The 22,391-nt window shown below is 40.1% G+C and overlaps 1 long non-coding RNA gene across 2 annotated transcripts in view; it reads right to left on the reverse strand.

The window, feature by feature from the left end:
- Positions 1-22,391, reverse strand: part of LOC138406473 (uncharacterized) — a 112,589-nt gene that overhangs the window by 37,292 nt on the left and 52,906 nt on the right. For both annotated transcript variants that reach the window (XR_011239914.1, XR_011239915.1), the window contains 2 exons: positions 8,119-8,194; positions 7,891-8,039 (listed from right to left, as the gene is read on the reverse strand). This is a non-coding gene — a long non-coding RNA (uncharacterized lncRNA). The remainder of the gene's footprint in view (positions 1-7,890; positions 8,040-8,118; positions 8,195-22,391) is intronic.

Genomic DNA, 22,391 nt, shown 5'->3' on the forward strand with positions numbered 1-22,391 from the left:
AGTAGCACCCGTTAAGAGATCTGTGTAGAAAATCAATCACAAGCTGATTCAGTGTGGGGAAAGTTCTCTGAGGTTTCGTGGCGTCTGTAACCTCTCCAGCTTTGGTATTCGCTCTTATCAGAGGCAGGATTTCTGGCATTGGCAAGATGATACTTTCTTTGACCTTGGGGTGTTTTCAGTTTGAGCCTGCTACAAATAAATACAGATAGCGTCAGGTGAACTATTTGATTTAGGAGAATAAAGCATAGAATTCAGATTGAGTGCCAGCATCTACATTTATACCTAAAAAGACGGAAAAGCACCAGTAAGGTCATGGTCTGGCTCCTTGAAATAAACTAGAGATAGAGACGGAGATTAAAAGTTAAAGGTTTACTTATTATTATCATTTTTATTGAGCCAATGGAAACTGAGAGAGAAATGCACTGCTGTGTGTTATGGGTGACTCAGTCTAAAATGTTATGTAAACAGTAATATTACCTTTGTGTTTTTCCATGTATATTTGCTTCCTGAATATTAGAAGTGCATGATTCATCTTGTCGCTGGCTGGTTCATTTCAAGGCTGATAAGGAGAAAATGATTATGTATTAGCCTCTGAGAAAAACAGCAGCCTTCTTCTAGCCTCTACTTACTGGAGGTGGGTGCTCACCTTAAGCTTTATATTACTCGCTGCATTATTACAGCAGGACATTGTTTATACAGGACTCAATAATGTTTAGATAATTTCTTGGCTTTGACTACCAGTAAACAGCTTTCATCCATTATGTGGTGCCTCAAGAAACTGTAGAAATATGTGAAAATATTCTTCCTTACATAAAAGCAGTTGGCATAATGTGCAGCAGCAAGAAGTTATCCTATAATGTTAAAATCATTGAAATGAACAACAGTAAAGTAAAATCCACTGTGTTTGCTTTTGCCCCAGAGATAACGTCCAGCATATAGCTTGAAAATAAGATTAACTTGGCAGTTAAAGCAACACTTGGTTGAACTTCAAAACCATTTTGATGTAACAAAAACATAATAGAGAGAATGGCTTTAGTCTGTCATTACCACAGCATTCTCTAGACGTTTGGAACTGCACTATGTAACACTAGTGTACCATGCTAGAACATTACAAACTGCTTTACAGCATACGTAACACACCAACAATCAGAGCCAGAGCTAGCAGCTCCTCAGTATGGACTTCATGGCAGAACCATCAAAGAGATCGAAGAGGACACTGATGTTGAAAACAAAGAAGAGGAAAAGAGTAAGAAACTAAACAAGAGTGAAAATGTGAGCGTGCATCACTCGTTGGTGAGAGCTAGAAGAGGCCAAAGAATTAAAGACATATGTCTCCCTGGAGTTGTTACTGGATAATTAAGTAATAACAATTGCTTGCATGCTCTTGCACTGTTTCGCTTGCTTAACGTTGGGCATGAAGTGAAGTCAGATAAATTATTATAAGAAACCATGTAAACCCGTTTTGAAAAAGTTGCTTACTTGCTGTGTTAGCTTGTTAGCTTTTATGCCACTGTTCTACTCTAAGTCAAGTGCAGAGAATGTGGAACATTTAGTGCCAGATGCCAAAAACCTTGTTAGTCGACATAGTTCTTTGGCAACTCATACTTACAACAGTAAATTATGCATTGCTCCTGCAGGAGGAGACAGAGCATAACCGAGATTGAATCTTTCATTGTGTTGCTTTAATTAAGTTTTGGGTCTTTGTAAATGTTTTTAGAGTTACATTTACAAAGAGTCCTGCTCCTCATTGTCACCTCCTGTCTGAATCAATGATGTTTTCCTCAAACAAATAAGGTAAGGACAGGTACAAATAAGGAGCAAATAGGCTAATGATATTTACTTTTAGTTTGGTATTTGCAGCAAGCAAACTGTCTGAATGGAACAGACACACAGTAAATAGTGGCCAACAAAGTCACAAGCATCTGTGTGATGGAAATTTGTAAATCTGGCCAAGTCCACAAGGGATCGATGAGGTGAGAATGTATGACTGCACTTGTCTAAACAGTTCTGATAGGTGCGATTTTGGGGGGGAGGGTGCATCATGTCACCAAAATACCAAATGTGTACAGACTATGGCCCACAGGGATATGGTGCCATAGTTTTTTAAACAATTGATTGAAAACAACCAGTGTGGCATCAATCAGAGTCAGTGCATACAGTGTGTGCCTAATTACAGCACAGTTCTTGGCTATGACAGTCAATTGGTCAGAGTGTGAATGTGCGCCTGTTGGTGCCTCAAGTGTTGCTTCTATGTGTGTGTGGACAGTGGAGGGGGTGAAACTATAAACTGGTACTTAATTTAATACTAGGCCTTACTAATTATTTAAAATGGGAATGGGAAAACAATTTTAATATCATCTTGATTTTGGCTAAGCCATCAGCAATCGCTCTGACCATCCCTGATTGGTGGTCCCTGATTCCATCACCTATCAGCACAACCCCACAGTGTACAGTTTTAATTAAGGTCAACGTATCAGAATATTAAAATTTCTAACCTTTAATTTCTAACCCTTTCTTAACTTTAAACTCTTTAAAGTTTTAATCCACGTACATTTATTTTCGGGATTTATATAAAATGACCGGAACTTTGACCTTGGACAACTGAATCTAATCAATTAATCTTTGAGTCTAAGTGATAAATGTTCAAAATTTGTAGAAATTCCCAAATGATGATCAAGAGGCCAAAAACAAGGTCAGAGTGACGTTTGACCACCCACATCTAATCAGTTAATCTGTGAGTCTGTGAGTTTAAGTGAACTTTTGTGCCAGATTTGAGAGGATTCTCTAAAGACATTCCTAACACATTAATGCTTTCACAAGGCAAACAAGAGTTTAGTGAGCTCACAGTGACCTTTGACCTTCAAACTCTAATCAGCTCATCCGTGAGTTCAACTGAATATTTGTGCCAAAGTAATGAAATTCACAAGAACATGAGCTCACCATGACCTTTGACCAACAAAATCTAATCAGTTAATCGATGAGGCCAAATTAGTGTTTGTACCAAATTTGAAGATTTTTCCTCAAGGCATTCTTGACATATCGTTTTCACAAGAATGGGACTGATGGACAAGCTGAAAACATAATGCCCTGGGCCACGAGCTGTTGCCAACGCGGAGACAAAAAAATAAAAGACTATTCTGAAGTCACAAGTTTTTTTTGGTGTTCTATTTGATGACTGCAGTTCTTTACCACATTAAGCTCCCTCTCCTTTGGGATATTGCATTGAAAACTATTCCTTTATAGAAACCATATTTTTCAGAGAAGACAGAAGAGGCAATGGTAAGCGATGATAAAAAGAATGTAATTGCCACAGTATATCAAGACTTTCCGCCTCTTAAGAATGTTAAACGCTTACAACACAAGCACGTAAGTTCATAACAGTACAGCAGTGTGACAGATTTTATTAAGAGTCTATTTCTTGAATGGGATCGGCGGAAAAAAGTCCTTGAAATTCTAGTCTGGCAGAGACAAAGACAAGCCATTCTTAGTTAATTTTCCTCAAACCTCCCAATCTCCATCTGAAGAGCTTGTCTGAGTGAAGTGACCCTGCTTTTCAATAACCGTGACTGTAAATATTTGATTCCAATTCAAGGCCTTATCGGCTCCCTCAGAATAAAATAGGGTCCATCACTCTTCCAGCTTAATTCTCACCCCAGCACCTTCAGGGGTCAGTCCTGAAACTTTGTCGCCACTTGTCAGCTCCTCCATCAAATCCCCAGAGGGCTCCGCACTCATGCAGCTAAAACTATATTTCTTTTTTAAACCCCATTGTAAGTTTGCGATGATAAGAGAGCATGGCGGGTCAGGACGCTTTTTGATTAGCTGAGGAGAAAAGGAGAAAGACTTATTGTGTTTTATTAGAGACACACCAGTGACCCTGTGCATGTGACTGATTGACACTATTTTAGAAAAGTGACAAAAATGTTCTATGTTAAAAGTTTGTAACAAGGCCTGGTGAAGGGTAATGACAGGAAAACAGACAGCACATGCTCTTTATCCATGATAGAGGATGAAAAAAAAAAGAACTCGGCCTTCAGTTGAGTGGTTTATTTAAGTGCCGCTGCAGCTGCATTTACTGATCTCACAGATGTTGCCATCTCTTGACTGTTCTTCCAGTATTTTTTATGACTCAGCCTCCGCAGGTGGTAGTTGGCTGGTTTAAATCAATGAAAAATATTCCTTTGGAAAAATGTGTCAAAACATGGCAAAATCCAACAGACCAGAAAGGGATTTTAAAACCTTTCCTACTGCTGAAAAATATAATCGAAATACATCATGGTGTGAAAAACACAACCACTCTCCAAACACAACTGCACTTTGAGCGAATTTTCTCACGAAGAAACGTATTAAAGCAGCACATGTGATTAAAAAAGATGAACTCTTCACAATTTGGTTATTCTGGTTATTCTCAGACTTCTCATGGCTCTGGAATTATTTTTGTAAAAAAACTGCATTGTTAATCTTTAAAAAATCTAAAAAGAGGAGGAACACATTGACTAAAATACAGTGGCTATTAGTTTTTCAATTCACCTGCATTCATACGGAGTTAGGTGTTTATAGAGATTAACCAAAATGTTGCTGGATTTAAAACACTTCAGAAGTATAGTATAGTATAGTCTTGGCCCGGATATCCGCTGTTTACACCAGAAGCCCTAAAATACTGGCCATTGCCAAAACAGGCTAATTTATTGTCAGACAATGATCAATGGGCTCCAAGATTGCCACATGGTGAACTGCTGTGATGAGGACAATGGAGCATCACGGACACTGGTATATCACTACATCTATTAGTGCAGAACCATGAGGTTAAACAGCAAAGCACTGAAAAAGCAACTTTTGCGGACTCAAACACTTGATGTGTGAATTTTCACTTTTTGGTGAACTATCCCTATAGGTTTCTTTCTCCATGAATGAGGAGAACCGGCACCAGAGCCAAGTACCTGAACATGTATCAGTGAAATCTCTAAGATACGTCTGTAGCTACAACTGCCCTTTGAAAACATATCAGTCATTGCACACATTTGCATTTGCGCACTAAGGTCATCTCAGATTTGGTAAGAAAGGTCATCTGTGTTTTGTCGTCTGGTCCAGATTTACATCTTCTCTCATAATCTCACACGTCGCCCTGGAATTCTCTGATGGTGAAAGCTTTACAACACATGTCCGCACTGAATATGCATGAATGTCACACATTGTGTTCCTGATGCATAGGTGTCAATGATTTCCTCCTGTCATTATCATAAACTGTGATTTATTGCAATAGTAGCACGGCTGCAGCGCAACATGATTACCCAAAGCAGTGGGACATAATATTCTAACCTGCATAATCAGAATCTCCCTCAAGAAGCAATATTACTTGAGATGTTCTGACGCTTGGTGTTGTTTCAATTGCACACTCTATCCGAAGTCTGGAGGGGGAGAAGCGCCTGTCACTTTTCATATCTCCTCTTGATTTATTTTGAGCAGTTATTAAAGTTCACCTCAGTCGGAGAATTTCCATAATGATCTCTCTTACAGTGGTATATATGAGGCACGTAGACTTGCCTGGGCCTACCAGCATGTCTCTTATTAAATTTATTGAGCTGTGAATTTACTCAAAGGTATGTATGATTAATGAAGGTAGGGATCCAATACCATATCTGTGCCTGTGTCACAACTTCACAACACGCAGCAAAACTCTAATGGGGGAGGAATGTACGCATGGGTTTCTCTCATCTAACCAAGAGCATTTCAAGGTACAGTAATGCTTTTGTACATCATGCTGAGGTGTTACAAGATCATTCTATAGCAGAATGTGATTACTGCGTTGATAATTGTGCTTCGTGTTGGAGGTGGTAAGTGCAACGACCCCTGACACCCTACCATCTGGCTCTTAAGCTGCCATTGAGGAAGAACTGTTGTGCACAAGAATAACTGTCTGCTTAAAGTCTGCATTCAAAGCTGACACACTTGAGAGGCAATGATAAACAACTTCAAAATTCAGACAACATACAGAGGGCCACACACAGTGAATAATTTCCCTGTATTTTCGGTGGGGCGGTGGTGGCAGGAGGATTGCAGTGGGATTGCCATTGCGTACACGCTCCTTTAAAGTGCTGAAAACTGACTTTTTTCTTCTTGTCTGCCAGTCATCTCTCAGCAAGAGTTCAATCCCATGTGGAGGGGAGAAACAAATTAAGCAATATAGAAACACTCAGAAATACATACAGTATCTGCCATGGTGGGCTCGCGCTTCAAATCTGTCAGCGCACCCTGGGAGGCTGGAGAAGGCTCTCGCTGGGACGTAAACAGATGAAAACATCTAAACATCCACACGCGCCTGTAAAATTCCCAAAACACTCTTCAAGACAGAACTGTAGTGTTTAAACTCCTTGAACTTTTACAATATACTCATTACCATTGGCTACAGGCAAAACATCCCTTTACTGTCTGTGTTGAGTCTCACGCTAAGTCCATTTCCAAGCATACAGTAATAATAAGCCACACCTTGTGAACGAAAGAGACCACTGTCACATTACAACAAAAGAACTGGAGGTCATGTTTTCATCTGCATTTGTTTGTTTGTCTGTTTAGTTCGACGGATTGCACAAAAAATACTCAATGTGTTACCATGAAACTCGGTGGAAGGAGTCAGGAAAGAGCCCATTCAATTTTCGTCTGGATCTGGAGCCGCTTCCAGGATTTTCTTTCCACTTTCTTTGATACAATTTGCGAAGGCCTTTTGCAATATTGTTAATTATTTCTCAGAGATAGTTCTGAGATTTTGATGGAACACTTTTAGTTTTGTAACAAAAAAGTCATATATCAATTATGCCTTTCAGTCCTTTCACATCATTAAAGTCAGACTGGGCTCCTCTGTTTATCCTTAGTGGGTATTTCTGAACATGTGACTGTGACTGTGGTCAGGGTCTGATGGCTCTGGAGTTTTTTCAGGAAGGTTTTCAGTCCTGTTCATGACATCTTGTCCGCCATGGATGCATTTGTTGTTGCTTTGCCTTCCCTGTGATGGTAAGCATCCCCTGCATTATGCAAAAGCCTTGCACATGGAAGTTGAAAGCACTGCAACCACATCTTCCCATGAACCCACGAGTTGTGATCTTCACTGATATCAAAAGCAGTGAATGATGGATGCTGCAGCAATATTTGGGGAAGAAGCAGACAGGTTGAATCCTCGTTGCCAAACACTCAGACAGCCCAGACATTTACACTCTTTAGTGAACTCTTTATGATGCATTCAATGCAGGCTAAATACCATTCCCCTGGCTACCACATACTCTCACCGTAAAGCTGTTTCCTCGTCTGCTATAATAACAGACCACGAGTGCCCCCTCGTGAACCATGCAGAACATTGTCACATTACAATATAAGATACTGTTAAGATTACACAACACAAAAGGCCATAAACATTACAATGCTCACTTCAAGATCCCCTCGCCCTGCCCTCACCCTCGATGCAGACTGCAAGTTGTAGCGACTGATGCTTCGTCACTCCTCGCTCAATAAAGCCAGAGCCCCCTGTGGCATCCCACTCTGTCACCTTTTAATTACAAACCTTTAATATTTAAACAGAATCGAGGGGAAAAAGTTCAAGTCGAGGCACAAAGAAACACAAACTTTACACTGTACTCCCATTATGTCTGACTTTCTCTGGACTGGTCACAATACCACCTCTCTGAAAGACCTTTTTCTTCTCCTCACAATCTCTGCTACTCTATTTCGTCACTCTGCCCGACTCTCACCTTTATTCTTATCTTTGTCACTCTCATTTATCCTACTGGCCCAATTTCTCATCTTTCGCTGTCTCTGACTATCAGCTACAGGTTCATAAAGGAACGACATACAGACATATCTTCACAGATGAGTGTATGGGGAGAAAGTTGGAGCGCTCACCTGCATCCATCAACGTAACTGTGCACAGTTGGTGAGCCCCTGCCAGCATCCTGACATCACAGTGGGAGTTACAAATGGATGTGACACTTCTGTTCCTTTTCTCACAGCCTTCTCTTTCAGCTGGCGTGCCTTCCTTGCTGCGGCATTCCCTGAAATAAGGTGGGTATCTCTCACAGCTGCCTATTTTCAGTCTTTAACCTACAGCATCTTAAAGACGTGAGCATTTACCTCTGTCTTGGATAGCATCGGAATTTCATCAGTGGAAAAAGATGGTGATGTCACATCTCTCCCTGGCTTCCACAGTCTGAGGAAATGAGTAAAGCACGTGAATATTTGGATTCAGACAGTCTGACTGCAGGGATAATGGGGTGACCTTCAGGTATAATAAGGCTTGATTCTCATAAGAGCAAATTAATGTGCAACCAAAGAGCTTGAGAGCATTGTGTGGGAAGGACTAGAGGAGTAGAACCCAAAAAAGGTCATGATTGCTGTCATCATGAAACATACCTGACAGAGGGGATGTACAATCACTAGCTTTCCATTGTCAGACATATTTCTGAAGTGAAATGAACAGACCAGACTATTGTTGGTGCTGTGAACCAACTGTATTATTTACATATTTTTATGTAAAATGTTTTATTTTGTGTGTTTTTTGGGATGGCAACAGAAAGAATAATGGTGTTCACAGAAATGGAAAAGGCCGTGCAGTTATCTTTCTTTTTAAAAATTATGGATCACAGATCAGCATTGTGTCAACTCTGAGGTACCTGCAGCTCCTGAATGCACCATGGGAGAACAACAAGTGTCAACAACGCATACAGAGTACTCTGAAGTAGATGTTTTTATTTTTCAGTTCGCCGTGTCCCATTTATTTCCTTCACCCTCACCCTTCTCCTGAATGTGCATTCACCTGAGCCATAGTGCTGTCCCAGTTAAAAAACTACACTCTGCCAAGTGATTGTCAATATTTTAAAATATGTACTGCCTATTACCATATTTTGCTCTAAACTTTTAGTACTGTACCCATATAGTAAATCATAATAACAATAATATTAAAATAACAATGATGTCTTTTTGTAATGTTTTGACCTTGCATTACTTTGAGTATAACTTCACCACAACTGCAGGCACCTTAACAGTCCTTATCACACCTCCGCCTCTCTCTTCCCTGTAGGGGTAAGGATTCATGCTGGGGAAACCAAATCAAAAAAACATTAGCAACAGCACTCAAGGCTTCAGTGGTAGACACAGCAAAAGTGGAAAAAAGTAAATTAAAAAATCCCAAGAGTGGACATTGGTAATTGGAAAAAAATACACTGTAGTCCTCTTACAGTTTAATGTCAAAATCTTGAGAGCCGCCATAAGAAGCCAGATGTTTGCAGTTTGGCACTTATAATATGAAGTTAAAAAGCTTTTCACGGCTGCTTGTTTAATGCTTTGCTTGCTGATACACAAACACCCCACAGTCACAGATGTTGTCTGATGTAGATTACCAACTCCCTCCTGAGTTAAAAGTAATTCTGAAAACAGAGCAAGAACCTTTTAGATTATGTGCTACATCCTAATTTGTGCTTCCCCCAGAGTTCTGTTGCTCTTGATGGATGCTAGAGGAGGGGACCGGGATCCCCAGATAGTTGCCATCTACTCAGCTGTTCACAGGGCATGTGGGGAAACCAGCTAACACCCAAAGCCCTTCAAATGCTGACAGACACCATGGAGGATAAGTACATACAACAAACAGTTTGTATCCAACATGTTCTACTGTACTTCTCATCCTGTTATTTGTATACTCTTTCTCATGTGACGTTAGTAGATTTTTATTCCCCGGCGTGATGGCAAATGCACTGTAGCACATGACGAGCAATCACTGAGTGTTGGTATTGACTGAAGCTAACCAACAGTTTAGGACTGGCATGTCCGAAGCAATACTCACAAACAGAAGCATGCACCTGCTCTCTGCAGCTCATGGACACTGTCATAGAAAACGGCCAGATGCTTTTCAGTGAGTCAGATAATGCCACGTAGGTCCTCTGCTTTACTTAGAGCCTCTGACCCGAGCAAGAGAACTGTTTGAAAATCATGCACAGGAATCTTCATGTGTGACATCTGTTAATATTCATGTCAAGAAAAGGAGAAAGAGACTTCATCACTCGCAACAGCAAAAGTTTACAGACAGATTACAGAGTGACAACAACACATAACCACCTCTCTTGGGGAAAATTAGAATTTCAGCTCTATCAAATGGCACCAATTCTATGGTGAATTATAAATGAAATATATGACTTATTCTTAAAATGTCAGATGTTTGCCGACACCAAGATTCTGACTGCAATAACTACAAATGCAAGGAACATTGAGAGCCTGTGTAAGTGACACCTTCACCGACACAGTGAATCCTATTATTTCCTTTGTAAGTTATATCCAATTGTGCATATGCAATTCTCCCAATTTTAGCTCAATCACTTCAGTGTTATATGTATGCAGAATTTCACTCATGTATTTGCACATACTTACTGGCATATACAAGAGGAGGCTCGCAATCTAAAACCTTCCAGATCTGGAGCTCCTCTCAGGAGAGACAAACCAATTAAAAACGACAGTGGAGTCTTATCCGAGTTCTGTCTTTGTGTTGCTTCAAAAAAAATCTCCCTTCCTCATTTTCTTCTCCTCACCCCTTCTCCCCTTCCCGTCATTTGTGGGAGCCGGTCTAGTTTTTAAGGCCAGGGTATGGGGGGGGGGGGCATCTTTTGTGTCTTTGTTGCTCAGGATATTTGAGTGTAATTGCTACAGTTGGTGCTAATTAATGGCATAACGGAGATAAGCTGGAAAGAGACTCAGAGCAGTATCTGTGCGGACTCGCTGATAAAGGGAGGAGGCACAAAACCCACATGACAACCAATCAGAAGTGAACTAACTGAGAGAGAGAGAGAGATCCTTTCATTATAATTAGGTGGGATACATTTGTTTTAAGAGTGCAGCCGTAAGAGAAAAAACTTTTTGTTTACTCGCTATTTTGTTTGGAAGTACTTTAAGAAAATATCAGCTGATGGTGGACTCCAACTTCTGCTTACTTTTGATTGTCGGAGCATGTGAGGGAGAAATGTTCTTATTGAGACTCATTGGTTGGTCAAAAAGAGGTCACGAAGTCAATAAGAAGTTACAGTCTGTTAATTCTTGGAAAAACAGCTGTTATTAGTAAATGTAATTTAGTCCTGATAAAAGCTTTATCTTTTTGGTTTGGAAAGACTTCTGATGCTAAATTCCTCTGAAAGCATGATAGAAATACATATACACACACACACACACATTGGGTAAGACAGCCAGGCATGGATCAGTACCATGTTTTTGCTCTGTATCAGCCACTAGAAGTTCAGAGGAGTTAATCCGTCAATGACGACAGAGCCTTAATATAGAGGCCAAGGAGGAGAGGGAATGTGTGCTGACGGATTATGGGTAAGCAGATGAGCAAACATTAAACATTAAACATAATAGTAAACAGTGACAGACTGGCTCTTGCAGAAAAAAGGTCTACAAAAAAAATGGAGGTATCAAAAGAGGAGCTGGGGCTGAATTTGGATGGGGCAGGGCTGGGATTGGTGATGAAGTGGTTCTCCCTTGCTGTTTGCACTTTTTTCACGAGGACAATTTTTGATAACATAGTAATCTGGGAGGACTCATCCGCAGCTATTTTCAGCCATTACAAAGCAAATTATAGCTGAATGTCAAGGCAATTTCCACACAATCACTGGTGTTGTGGAGACAGACATTGGTCCTTACTCCTGTCCTCTTTTTTCTGCTGATGGCAGTGCTTTTCACTCTGCAGTTGCAACCTAAAGTATAGGTCCATTCTCTCGGCTGAGGCCTATTATTCATTGCCTTGGCCCTGTAGAGATTCAATTCCACAATCAGTCTGTTGAACTTGGCATCAACAAAGAGCGGCCCGTTCCCGATGGACAGCTGCTTTCTCCTTCCTATCTTCTGTCTTTCACTCACATGTCTTCCTCTCAACAGTGCCTCTTTCCCCCACTCCATGATTGGAAGTGATAATGGAAACGAGCTGCAGAGCACTGATTATTTCCCTCACATTTCATCTCCATAGGGGGTTCATTTTAGGGGCTGCAGTCATTATCCAGGAATGGACGGTCCCACATGTGACATGACAACCACTGTGTAATTTGGTAGTAGCTTGGCACATAGCAGATAAATCTCCAGGTTGTTGAGTTTGCACTGATGAGGGAGATAGAAATTACATTGTTTTGCCCTCACTGCTTATTATGTATTTACCTGTAAATATTGCACAGGTAATGTCCTGGACGGGGGAACAGTTTGAGTCCTGACCAATTATGAGGCAGCACAACAATGATGCTTCAACAGGAAAGAGAGACGAGGGAGCACCATTGATGGGCAGCTTAATTGCCCCAGAGGCAGGCGAGGTAAGAATTGACCCTGTAGCTCACTGACGGGGTTAGGAAACAAATATCCTCGCCACCACACAGAGGAGAGCAGCTGGGCAGCTGTAGAATTCTGGCAGACAGACAGAAAAAAGAGGTCTGTCACAGTACATGAGAAAAACAAGGGGGCTGCAAAGTGTTTCCACACCTGTAAACAGGCGTGTTAGCACATGGGATCACTGTTTTGGTACACAGGCTTAAAATCTACAATACTAAATCCAAACACTGAGACAAAAAAAAAAAACGGATCTTACCATCTGTCTCTCCTCTACCTGCAACACCCCCACCTCCCCTCCACCTCGCCACTCGTTTCACGTCTGCTTTCCCTGCAGCGTTTGTGTTTACTCGTTCTGCGGCAACAGTTTCTCTTTCCTTCCTCTTTCCACTTCCATTCTTTCCAAGCCACTGGCTGGGGCCTTTAATCGTTAGTGGCACCTGTCCCCAAGAGCCGTAATGTCCCCTATCCATCAGTGGGGGATGACGGGCTGCATGCTTCCCCCGCCCGCCGCCCCCTCTGACTGAAGCAGGTGGGGAGGGTTCACACTCTACCAGACTAGAGCAGTTGGAGGTATGTGTGTTGTAGAAGCTGATGTTCACGGCCACTGGATGTGGACTCTCAATCATTGAGGCCTGATGTGCATGTCTCACCCCTCCCAGCTCAACTGCACAGCCCTTCATACACATCCCCAGGGGGTGAGAATGTGGGATGGAGAAGAAAGGAGGATAGAGGTAACCCAGGATTTTCCTCTTAAGATGATTCATCTCTAAGTTCTGTGGTGTCCACTAATGTGGTGACTGATGTTGGTCGTCTACAGGAAGTCATCCAGGTTGCTAAGCACAGGAAATTATGGAACTAAATTAATCAATAAACTGATTTTAGATCTTAAACAATAAAAAAAGCTGTGTGCTTTTCAAATGTTATCCAGACTTGATTGATGGCAATTTAGTTTTTATCTGGAGACTTGAAAAGATTCAAATCATTTTCTCATTATAAGATATTCAGATTCAGTTTGTGTAAATATGATTGTATGATGTGATTATCATGATTATCTCAGATTAAAATGCAGATTGATGTTTTCCACCCCAGTAAGGAAGGAATTCTGGGGCCAACGTGTAAATTAAAATTATGATTTATTACAGCTTGCTTCACATTTCCTTTTTCCCATCATCAATCAATCAGTCGTTAATGGAGCGTTGCATTAGTCTAGGCTGAGCACTGATGTAAGACTCAAGAGCTGAGCAGCCAGGCATTAGCTGCTTAGCTACCACCTGACCAGTAATCATGCAGAGGGAGTTTAGCTGGAAGGTGTTTGTTATGAGGGGAGTGGGTAGCTTTCCCCACAGAATCCTAGTTGCTGCTCGAATTATTCCATTAAATCTAACTATGTTTTTACTTTTAGGAGTAGGTGTGCAAGTGGGCTCCTGTGTTTCCACTAGCAAGATTCAATGTTTGTAGTTACTTTCAGATTCCCAGTGCACTTTTAAAAGTCTGTCACTGATGGCCAGAATGTGCATTACACTGTTACACAAACTAGCACTCAGTAGAGCACTCTGCCTATACGTCAAACAATCCATACATGTCAGTCTAGCTCTTCGATAACATAAAAGAAAGGAAAATAAAATAAATTGAATAAAAATTCATGGTAGATGTCAATATCATAAATATTTCAGGGGGGGTTGCACCAAAGTCCAAACTTTATATCCAGAGAAACTGGAACATTCATTAAGATAGAAATGGTGCACTGTGGTTGAAAGGCTCTGCCAACAAAGCACTTTTAGTTTGTATAATTTTTTCCCCAAACTCATATGAGGTCACTGTGACCTTTGACCACTGAAATCTGAAAAACTAATCTTTGAGACCAAAGTCAGAGTTTAATGAAATTCACAAAAGACAAACTTGAGATATCATGTTTAAGAGAAATGAAATATAGCGTCTTCACAAAATGGGACAACCCCAAAACATAATGCCTCAAGCCACTGGCTATAACCGGCATAGAGGTGTATGAAATATGGGTCCACCTTTTTAGCCAGATTAGCTAATCCCGCTGACAATTACACAGGCAAACAGATGGGTGAAGTGTGACCTCCACAGCAGTGTTCACATGACCACCTGATGGTGCCAGTCCAGAAAGTCAAGACACTACAGGTGAACCACACCTGTGATGTACTGCTGAAAACGTCATTATGTTGTTAATGCTGAATTTTATGTGATAATAAAAATACCTTAGGACATGATACAAATAGGAAAAAAGCACGTTGAATTTTTTTTGAAGATATTTTCATCTGTAACTTGTTTCACTAATTTTAATGCATGCCTAAAGTGTGCACTTCAAATTTTATGATGCAGGGAAAATGGTCAAAAATAGGAGTTCAACTAAATATTGGATAATAAAATATGGTCAGGAGCCATAAGTTAAAGTCTCCTGTGCCTCAGTACAGAACAGAAATGACAGAGAATGTTTGGCATGTGAAAATATCAAGGATGCTAAAGAAGAATCAATACACCTTATCAATAATATCACAATAATACAAATGTTCTATCGCAAATATGACTATAACCAAACATAACAGGAAATACTGTGTATGAAAATGTGAAAATTGACAGGTGTTGAGCAGTTGAATAAAGTTAATTTAAAGAATAAATCATCAGAAAAATCATTACACACTCGTCATAAAATAATATAATGAAAAGATCAATCCTTGGAGCAGCAGTGGATGTGCCTAGGGCACCAAAATGTCCAGAAATGGTCCCGGCCCTGGTGTGTCTTAAGTCTACTGAGGTAAGAAATATATGCAGTCAGGCGAGCAGACAGGTTGTAAACAAGCAAACACTGTACACTGTACGTAAAGATGAACAACACCTCTTCCCACTCTCCAGAAATGAGGCCAAAATACCCTGCATATGAACGCTGCTATCTTATGCCGATTACATCTTTTGGCTTTTACTTTGAAACTCACACAGAAAGTGTGAGTTTCATTTATTTGTGTCATAAACAGATAAACATAAACTCAGGTGAAAGATAAAATCCAGCCTCTCACTTTCTAATAGGGCTTTGATTGTTATTGTAAGACCGGGAGAAGCAGGTCTTCATATCGTAGCCACGGTAATCCAGGTCCTGCCAATCCATGTGTTTGACCAATCAGGAGTCAGTCTCAGCTGTCAATCATGACATTATGCCAGATTATTATATCATCAAATAATTAATTTAAACCAGATTCACGGGAAAATTGCCCTTGATCATTTAATTGTTATTTAACATGTACTTTGACCTTTTTACGTTTGGTCCCATCCTCTAACATTAAGGTGGAAGGGTGTGTTACCTGTGTGTGCAGCCAGCCTCTAAGGGTTTATTGAGATGCTTTAGCCTCACTTTTGGCGAGCTGTCACGTCGTCCATCTTTATATATAATCTATGGTCAGGACGAAGTATAAACAATGCTTTAGTTGGAGGTACAACCTAAATTGGTTGTCTGTATTCTTCTGTTTCTCTGTTATTAAACACACACTCTAGGTGCTTATTATCTACAGTAATTCACTTGAATGGGAAGCTGGTCTCAGACTTCACTTCACTCAGACCCCACTTAGATCTTGATAAACAGGAAGTGGTTTCAAAGAATAAACAATATAAATCCCAAGTATCAGCATATTGTCTTCTGTAGGTTTTACTGTTCAATACACAATAGTGGTGTACTACAGACCCATCAATCAAATGTTTCTGCAGTAATGAGGTCAATACACAAGTACCATATGGTGGATATATGAGTGTATGTGATCATGTCACCAGGGTCTATCCCATCTTACAAGGGAGATTACGAAGTGACGGATCACACGCATTTAGCAAAATGACTAAGGAGGAAAGAAAAGACAACGTGATCAAAGCTCATCGGGAGGTTAAAAATTTAGATTTCGTTTCATCACAATTAAAGGTGTCTGCGAAGCATTTTTAGCGATATCTTCACTTTCATCTGCTCTTTTAGAAATCACATAAATAGATGATATAAAGCTCATTAACTGCTGTCTGCAGTGAAAGGAGCGCCAACACCCTCACCATTCGCTACACTACATGTCATTCAGCTGTAATTGGAAAATTCAGCACGATAAAAAAAAAAAAAAAAAGGTGATCAAACAACATGCCAGCATGAGAAGCATCTCTTTCTCACTCTTACCTTCTCCACTATCTCTATATTTGGACGCAGGAGATGAACAGGGAAACATTTGCGATAGGAAAAGCATTTGATTGAAGCATTTGGAAAAGATTGAAGTCTAAGCCAGATTTGTATGTCCTTTTTTCCTTCTTGTTACCATGTTGCAGAGCTCTTAGCCAACAAACTGCAAACACATTTTATCAAGTACCTGTACTGTAGCTGGGGCAATAATCAAGGCTGCTAGCTGATCCAACAGAGATTTTGTGATGAAAAATACATAGCCTGAATAGAATATGAACATATAGAGACCTGTGGGATTGATCAGGGGGCATAATATATCTCATACTATCTTTTCAAGTTGATCTTCCTCATGAAAAAGTGGAGTCAAATGGAAATACAACTGTATATGCAGAATAATGTTTAACTGTATTTTTCTATTGTACAAAACCAACTGGGTCAGGTTTCCCCAGATGACAAAAACGTGGGGAGACACTAAATACTCTGTACATCTACGCAGTTACAGTAGACAAAGTTACCCAGTGTTTGTAGGGGTATCAAATACAAAACAAATAGCGTAAGTTGTGCCACTATATCAGATGCAGCATCTTCCATTGTCTGTATATGTTGGGCTGTATGGGTGCTACATTCCTGTAAATTGGGTGCCTGTGGGCCCAGCAGCTGCAGAGCTATACTTCAGGTCAGGGGACAATGTAAGCTGGGCAGCAGGGCGGGTCAAGGACTTGCTTTCAACCATGGTTGCAGCCGGGGTGAGGGGAGTTTCAACAGACTGCGAGTACAACAAGAAGGGCAAAGCAGAAGGAAATTGCATTGCTCCCAGCTCCATGTGCAAATATAAAAAGGCAAGTAACTTAACACAACAAAAATAGACAAAATAGACAAAACCTTCAGGAAAACGAAAAATTACACGTCATCTCACATTGGTTGGATTATTATTATTATTATTATTAAGTCACAAAAATAAATGTTTGCAACACTTCCTGTACCAGTTTCAAAGTAAAAGCACTCCTGCTTTTATGTTAATTGTACCGATTTATTCGTTATAACAAGGTTTTGATAGTTATCGCAGGACTGGGAGATTTCTGGCATTTATTAGCCTACATAGCTGTGCTTTTATTCCAGGAATTACAGTAGTATTTATCAGAAACGTGATAGAGCAGCTCCTTTGCAGACAGGCAGCACACAAGCAGCCTGTGTAAACGCCAGATGTGTGCGACACGAAGCAGATCCGCGGTGCAGCCGCCATGCACTGCACACCCATAACAGAGGAATAATGCTATTTTACATGCTAGCTTATTTCAGTCAGCTGATCAGCAGATCAGCTGACTGAAATAAGTATACCCCAAAAAAAATTACTCACTTTGTCATCAACAATGGAATTGTCTTGATGCCTGTTAACACAGGTATTAAAATGATTCTTTCTTTTCAGAACAACATAACTGAGTGCTAGGAGCTATCAGGGCTTGTGCACTCATATGCCACCAAGGTAAGTATTGGTTTCTTTCATCTTTTAATGTGAAAAAAAATAGAACAGACAAGGGTGTACTTGGCCCAAACTGGTGTACAATGAACTTTATAAATAAATGTTTGCTGTGTGCTGTGTCTTTTGCCTTTTTCTCTATGCAATCTACATGCTTTCTAAAAAAATACAATATTTATTTTAATTAAATGTGTATTGTCTCCATTTGTCTAGTTGTCTGTCAACTTCTTTTCATAATAGTAGTAAAACTAAAGTAATATTTGACTAAAATATATATCTTCCTTTAAACAGCATGTAAAACAAAATATTTTTGAACAACTGCTTTGAACTATGTGAAAAGGTAGAGTATTATCTGAGGTATGTGACCTATTTTCCAGTTGTGTACATAACCTTACATGAATGCCAGGTGTGCAGTCAAATCATCCACCATTATTATTATTATTTTTCCTTGTTCAAGCTGAAAACTCTTGGCTTACACAGTCTTCTTTTATCCTAAAATGCTGGGACCAATTCGTTCACAAAATTGCTCGACATTTATCTCAAAATGTTGGCTTAGAAAACAGCAGCATTTTTAAACAACAAAGGCAGTCATCAGGCCGACTGGCTTTCATAAAGCTGTATAAGAAACTGCATCTGAAATGAGGTGTGCTCCAGACAGCTACTTTTACAATCAAGGCCACTCTGTGGGGTGTTTTCACACAGAAAAGCGGGACGGGGAAAAGAGGATCAGAGAAGTAGGTTTTGATTATTGATTGGTATGTGTGCAGAAAATATCGGTCAACAAGTGTGGTGTGTATTACACTTTGTCTGAAACAGGTTCAACAAAAAGGCAAAATCCTATAGCCATCAGCCACATACATTTTTATAAATATAAATATATTGGACCATGTGTGCAATCTGAGAGGATTTCTCAAAAATTACATGTTTACTGGTGATAAAGGATCCCCTGTGTGTGTGTGTGTGTGTGTGTGTGTGTGTGTGTGTGTGTGTGTGTGTGTGTGTGTGTGTGTGTGTGTGTGTGGTGACTGCTGCTCCCTGGGCACTGGCTAATGTGTTGTCGGTGGTTTTTTTTTAAAGGCAGGATCACTTTCCTGTGCCCTTCAGGAACCACTCAGATGTGTGACCTTCACCACCACAGGTGCCTCGTGTCCCGACAATCCTTTCAGATTCATTCACCACTAGATAGGATGACAAAGTGTGTGTGTGTGTCTGCTGTTGGATTATTACACCAATTTGTCCTGAAAAGGAGAACACAACAGGAGAACTCCTCAAAGACCTTTCGATCCCCATAACCTCTAAATGAATTCATGTCACATAAGTGTGAAAGCTTAAAGCTACAAATTAGATCTAGTAACATTTTTATTAATATAACTGACCGAAAAAATTTAGTGGAATGTGGTGTGCTGAAATTAGTGTCAATTATGCAAATTATTGAATTATCACAGGATTATGAAAATTTACTTGAATAGTTTCTGGAAACATGAGACTTTTAAGATTTTCATAAATCTAAATTGTATATATTTTAGCAGCACTTAAGTCAGTATCAGTTTACAGAAATGTCAGATATCTCAGAGTTTGGGCATATTAATCCAAATCTATTTGCATTGTGTGATACGACTTGAAAAATAGTGTTATTGTCATTGGCTGAAATAACCCTTTAACACATATTGCTCGAGTGCCAGGTCCACTACCTTCAAGCAGTATGTGTGTTTGCACACGTGTGCACTCTCATGCAAGTGCGGCTGCCTCCTGCTGACTGTAGCCCCGGGGAGTGAGCATGGGAACGTGTCGGGGTGGTGTTCACCGAGCAGGCAGTAAAAGCAGCGAGCGATCAAGGTCGACCTCCATCAGAGACCGCAGCAAATCAGGCCTGACATGACACTGCCATCCCCACATGTCCGGGCACCCGTACTGCAGCCAAAACCTCCTCCCCTCCTTCATCTCCCTCAATCTCTCGTCCTGGTCTTCTTCTTTCCACCCACGGAAGTGCTGGGTCTGCCAAGAACCTGCTGCCCTCAGCAATGGCAGAGGCATGTCTCACGGTCTGTCTCTCACTAACTAAGATACACACACACTAGTTTGCTCATGCACAAACATACACAAAAGCAGTCCCACATATTTCTCTGCTCTTATCCACTGTATCCTTAATGTAATCTACCTTCCCTCCATTGTTCTCTGTCGTTCTCCCTGCAAAATTTAAACCGTCCACCACACCTTCATCCTTGCCAGACTGAACCCACCATGTTGCCCATGAGCTTATTGTCTTTGACGCTTGAGTATAAACACAGGGCCTTTGCTTCAGTTAATCAGAGGGTGCACAGTGTGTGAGCTGCAAACAGCAGTTGAGTCTTTATTCTTAAACATGCTGCTGTGAATTCTAACCACCCCAGAACCAATCAGAAGAAAATTCACTTTTTATCTTGTGTTGTGCGTTATGTGTGCACCGCAGTATGTGTCCTTTCACATTAATCTGTTTGGCAGCATTGCTTCTTTGGAATAAGAAGTTTGTGGAGGCAGAAAATTGGTGCCATTTGGCTCTTGGAGACTTTTTTCTTGCTTGGCATTTGTGTGGAAGCTAAGAGGGATTGTGTGTTAAAAGCATCTAACCTGTCTCTCCTGAGGTTGGAGAGGATAGTGAATTCCTAAACAAAAGGCAACACTCGCTCCGGCTGTGCTAAAAGCTGCAGCTTTGGAAACAATGCATCTGACTGAGATGATTTCAAACTGGTGTTCGACAATCAGAGCTTCTCTGGGGATCAGCAACCAGTTCAATGAAAGTGCTCTACAATGCAGTAGCTCATTTTGCCAGTGCAATGACACTGGTTTTTGTGCAGTTTATAGAAGAGAAGAGAAGAAAAGAAAAGTGGGTGGTACATACAGCATGATCACTGAACCAAACAATGAGGATGACCGGAGGGAATTTATTTTTTAACACAAAATAAAAAGGACAGATGAGGAGGTGAATATGTGCAGGTGATTTATAGTGTCCCAAATTGAGTGACTGCTTTCATTAACATTTTCTTCCTCTTTCCTCTTCTTCATCTATCAATCGTGGTTTCAAAGCAATCCATCACTTGGAAAAGAGCAATAAACAGTTACAAAATAATGAAGCTGCTGTAATCTCTAGTGCTATATATTTTGGTGAATTGTACATTTTATTTATGGCCCAAGATGAGAGCAGGTTTCTGGACATATGAAACTCGATTGAAACGTAATTCTTCCCTAATACAGGCAATCTGAAAGCTGCTACGATGTCAGGGAACAAAAACATTCATCAGAAATATGGCCAATGCCTCTCAATAAGTTTATTCCTTGATGCCTCTCAAGTGCAGAGAGTTTCTACAGTGAGCTTGACATGTATAGGAAATGTTGATAACTGTATGTATTGCTATGAATCTCTTTATTAAATTTGACTTAAATATACTTACAATCATGTATGTATAGAAGATTTATTTCTTATCAACTTGAAACAATAAACTTGAAATAATAAAACTTACCCTACTTTATGAAATCAAAACTTACACATTACATTACTGGCACCAGATTGTGGAGTCCCAGGACAACAGAGACATGGGCTTCAAATCCAATGGGAGGTTAGGTTAAGCAACTGAAGCTCTTTTGTTAAAGTTGGTGAAAAATGGAAGACCAACGAGCCGAAATAAAGATCTTTGAGAATAAATAAATAATAACTTGGTTGAGCTTTAGTTATAGTTTGTGGATATTATCAGAAAACAAATCAAATATGTCATTGTGAAGTGTTTTATTATATAATTGGAATCAACATTACTTGTGCACTGCGGCATCACTGGTGATGTTTTGGCTGTTTATGTCTGAGCTCATAATAGCACTTCTTAGCTGACATGCGTTGCTTTGGTGATAGTGCTGTGTTCCCTACTTCTCAGAAATTACTTTAGTGCAAATGTTATAACCACGTACAATGAGTATTTGAATTTCTATTTTGAAAATAATGTCTCAATAGTACAAGAATTAAATCATACTATTATGGGACTAAAATTGTACTTGAGGGGGAAGATGTAATATTTTGAGAATACAGTCATAGACATACAGGTCATATTGTTGGGAGAAAAAAGAAAAAAAACTTTATTTGGAAATTATCAACATAGAAACCCCTTTCCCGCCACAGCTCCACTCCATCTAAAGTCAGAATCTTGATTAGCCATCAATCTCACAGTTTGTTGAGAAACTACAAAATTCCTTTGAATATCATGCAGACGTAAGAAATGATTGCCTTGCATCTTCAAACACCAAACATTTGCTCCTTCACTAATCAGGCAATTTACTCAAAGTCTGTTAGGTTCTTTCTTCGGCCAAGACACAGTTTCTTGCAAAGTCCTGACACTTATGTGGCGCAGATGTGACAAAACATGAAGTATTTTTGTAATTTCT

Source organism: Paralichthys olivaceus, chromosome 22 (assembly GCF_024713975.1).
Source record: "Paralichthys olivaceus isolate ysfri-2021 chromosome 22, ASM2471397v2, whole genome shotgun sequence".
NCBI lineage: Eukaryota > Metazoa > Chordata > Actinopteri > Pleuronectiformes > Paralichthyidae > Paralichthys > Paralichthys olivaceus.